Source organism: Pinus tabuliformis, chromosome 8, assembly GCF_031772625.1.
Source record: "Pinus tabuliformis cultivar Carrire ecotype Pingquan chromosome 8, CPIR1, whole genome shotgun sequence".
Lineage (NCBI taxonomy): Eukaryota > Viridiplantae > Streptophyta > Pinopsida > Pinales > Pinaceae > Pinus > Pinus tabuliformis.
The window spans coordinates 854,373,066-854,377,558 of record NC_142294.1 but is presented as its reverse complement, the minus strand read 5'-3'; the positions used below and the strand labels follow the sequence as shown (position 1 = coordinate 854,377,558).

Below are 4,493 nucleotides of genomic sequence, written 5' to 3'. Positions count from 1 at the left end.
ATCTCCTCTCATATTTACTTGTGAGAAAACATGGTACTCTGCAATTAATTGTCAAATTATATATTCATATCTCATCACCAAAATGTCCTCTCAAATTTACTTGGGAGAAGACATGGTCCTCTCAAATTAATTACCAAATTATATATTCAGATCTCATCCACAAAATGTCGTCTCAGGTTTACTTGGGAGAAGATAAGTCAAATGTAATGATGAGGGGTAGTTATGACATTAATGGGAAGTGGTTGAGGTAGAGAAGAGAAGGGGGCATAAAAGGGGAAGGATGAGGGGAGGAGAGGGTGATCCTTGGTCTTGCTTTTGGTTTTGGTTTGGTTGTGGTTTTGGAGTTTTTGTTTTGAGAGTAAGGTGAGGAAAGGGAGAAGGGAGAGAAGGAGAGTATTGTTTATCTTGGACACACTACATCTGGTTGGGCTTGGGCTCGAAGGGCTAGGGAACTTGTGGAGGTTTCATGGGCTAGGAAATACTTCCTAGTTGGCTGCGAGGTAGACTCCGTGAGTGGGCAAGAGGAGCATCCAAGCGAAATGAGGAGCTCAAGGACATCTCAACCGGGCTATTAGAACATGTATTCCTCTATTTATAGATTACTCATGTAAGTGATTGAAATGAAATTCTCACCATTTAATTGTAGGAAATAAATTTTAATGGTAAATCATCATCGATTAAATGTTTACTTAGAAATAAATTTTTTCCCATTTTTGTGTATTTGAAATTAGAGAGTTTAGTTTTGTTATAGGACCCTAGGAAGGAGCCTCAAACGTTGTATTATAGGAAGTTATGATCCTGCAAAACATGTGGGTTATATGCCCACCAAGCTTCTGTTATGTCACTTTGATGTGCTATCTATACATAGTTCACATTCATTAACATGGCTTCAGTACGTCAGTTTCTAATGCATATAAAACCATTACTTTAACATTATACCCTTCATCTGCTTGTGGAGGATAATAGTAAAAGTAGTACTATAAAAAAAAACAAAAAAAATAAACAAAACTTTTGACAAACATTCGGTACACTCAATTTCTCAATTAGAAAATTGTAATATGTACATCTCCATATGTAAATGAAAACCCGAAGGTGGTAGGAAGATAATTCTAGCCTTTTAATAGAACTATCTTGAACTCAAACTCATGTTCCAGATACTTTGAATCACATTACTGTAAGACTCTTGCAAGTTCCTATGTTTAACAACCTCTGATTCTAAATTTAATTGACATTATAAGCATTCAAAGAATCCTTTAGTTCATTATCTTCAATAATTGACACAGAATCGGTATAAACAGACTCACACTTTAGTTGAAACCCTACAATAGGGTTGACCTTCTCAAATACATCATTTAAAGAATAATCTGACTTCTCTGTTGTGCCATTGTCATTTCTTCCAAAATTCTCCAATGCATTGCTGCTTGCGGGATCCTCAACTTTCAGCTCTTCTCTGGCAACATCATTACCAAAAGAGGGAGGCTAAGGAGAATAAGCCATTTCCAATTTATCCAGATTAAGCTCTTCGTCCTCATTTTCATCATTTACTAATCCTTTTGCATCTCCATCATTGAGGTTTTGACATTTTTTTCATCATCATCATCGTTCCTGTTGGGGTTTTGATTTTCCTGAAACATATCAGTCTCCTAATTACCATTGGGATTTTTACCATTAATAGAACAACCACCATTGTTGTCTTTCATAATGTCTGTTGACTGTTACGAGAATTCACATTTTCACCGTCATTGTGGAAGATTCTTCTAGCCTTCTAACCAAATCATCGTTCACACCCTTAGTTATTATGCTTCACCTCTTGAGTTTGTCTTTCAGTTCTGTAACCATCCACTGCTCCAGAGGGTGACTGCTCAAGCCTGTCAACGATGTGGTCATTTTGTTAAAACCCCTTTAAAGCAACCAGTCCCTGGAAATAACAAACCCTGGGATGGGATAAAATAAGTAAATACCCTACAAACCCTAAATTGCAAATGAAATAATAATACCTAGAAACAGGTAACAATCCAAGTTCGAATCCGAACAAGTTTTCAGAATATTCACCTCGGTAAGCAACGAAATATTGTCAAAACCCTAGTTCGAGAACAAAAACTTAATATTAGCGACAACAATTCATCTACAAAGAACACTAAGGTTATATATTTTTTTCTTTTCTAATCAAAAACCACAATATAAGTGTCATTAACCAGTCAATTCCATGAGAAATTTAGAACAAATTCACAACACCTGAAAATCATGTGCAGTGTATTTTTCAAAATACAGAGCTCAAATCCTTGAAGAGCACCGTCCAAATGAAGGGGTAGATAAAGGGATCTACGGGGATTATTCTTTGAACTTCCCGTGTTTTCAAATTCAAGAGTCCAAATGGAAGAAAATGGTATCCATCGATAGAGGCTAAAATGGGCTACGCAGCCTAGATGATGGCCTAGTAATTTAAATACTTCAGGTAGGAGATGTACAGTGTGTAATTTGTAGAACGCGTGTCTGTTCGACGCTTTCCCTGCAAATGTTTTGCTTCCGCTTCTCCCATCCCCCTTACTAGCAGTCTCATAGAGACCAAACCCTCCTCTATTTCAAACTCCCCCGATTTAATATTAATTCAACTGTCGCTTTTTATATCTGCAATAAAAAGAAATTCCCCTTGCATTTTGCTTTTGCCTTTGTGCCTTCAAGTAGATATCAATGGCCCAATATAATCCATCATCCACAACACGTGCATAATCTGGAAAAAGTTCTGCAATCGTTATAAACTTTTATTATTGCAGTCTGAGACGGAGAACCCAGACCATCAGATTCATACCAAGAATGGGAATCCATGTGATTTGATTGTCATCTTGTTGAAAAACGTTCACCAGTATTTGATGAACTATGTCAACATCAAAAAGTGTGTCTCCAGTATGCAAGAATTATGGTATGAGAAGATCGTCGAGAATTGCAAAATCCAGTTGTAAGCCAATCCTTCTCCCAAGACCATGTCTGCAAGTGACAATTGTGTCAAGTATTATTGCAGTCCGCAACAAACCAAAAGGAAAACTTATGGGCACTTTATTCTTCTCTGAAGGTAAAAGGCTAACAATAGTATCCACAAGTATTCTTTGTTCATGCTCCATAGCGGCAACAACATTTATCTTTAACCTTATGGTTGCATTCCATACACTTTACTTCTTGCTCAATCCTTTCAGAGAATGTTGTGCATAATGCATAAGCGATGCCCCAATGATCTCATGTCGCACACCTCTAGATTTTATTATTGTTATAACTCTCTGATACAAGCCAATAGGAAGGACAGATAGATCTTCAACTCATCAATCACTAGAAACCTTTGGTTGGCCATTACTATGAAGCCCACCCGAACTATTGTAGTCTAACCATGAAAAACTTGATGCAATTTGCTCCCTGTAATCCTTTGAAGAAATTGTATCAATACATTTGCTGACAATTTTTAACTCCTCTGGAGAGGAAGTAGATTATCATAATTTTGTAACACTTCCAAAGATTTTTCAAGACTTTGGCTCACAATTTCTTCCATATATACTTCAGTTCATGAGACACGATTCTTTTCAGCATCTTCTTTAGTCATTTCAAGGTATTTGGCTACACAACAGAGGGGAGCCACATTTGATGTGGTGATCTCAATCTCTGTGCACCACTAGGTAAACCAGGAAACTCTAGGTTAGAAACATCTGAATCTCTGCCATCTGGCACTTGCAATGTGTAAGGTTCTTATGTTCGCAATGTGTAAGGTAAAATTTATTCACACCAGAGCTGTAACTTCCAGGTGTAACTTAATCTCTATAACGTAGGTGCCAACTTCACGGATCTCCGGAATAGTGATGAGTGGCTTATCAATATCCCTCTGTATCTGCGCCTTTATTATATCAGAAGGGTCTTGTGCAGTGGCAAACAAATAGAAGTCTTTATCAGTTGTTACTCGAAATAATTAAACACGTCAAATGTTTATCCCATATTACAATGGAGACGTCAACATCATAGTTATCATCACATAGAGTTATTTTTATTTTTTTCAATAAACTAACCTCCACATCTTCCCACCATGAATGCGTTTTAAGTTGTATCACTCTTCCCTCATGTGTGTATTAACCATGAGACCGAAGACAAGGTCCTTCACTAAATCTTTGAAGTCTTAGTTTTCTAAGTTGTTATCAAACTTGTCATAAACCAAATAATAAATAATTCATAAAATTGTTAACCAAGAATTGGGAATTTTTAAAAAATGTTGGAGTAAATAAAGTAGGGTATAATATTTTATATATATATATATATATATATATATATATATATATATATATATATATAGTTATTTATTTATTTATCGGAATGTAGAGGTTTTGAGTAAAAAAAGAAAAAAAAACCATCCAACTCCATTGCATTTCACAAAACATATTTCTCTTTTCTCTTAGTAGATTTTATTACATTAATGTTGTAAAATGTGAACATCATAGATTGGTATGTTAGAATCACTT

The 4,493-nt window shown here is 35.8% G+C and overlaps 1 pseudogene; it reads right to left on the bottom strand.

Moving 5' to 3' along the window:
• Positions 1–1,221: 1,221 nt before the first annotated feature.
• Positions 1,222–4,065, bottom strand: LOC149238257 (BTB/POZ domain-containing protein At5g48800-like; annotated as a pseudogene).
• Between the last annotated feature and the right edge of the window lie 428 nt (positions 4,066–4,493).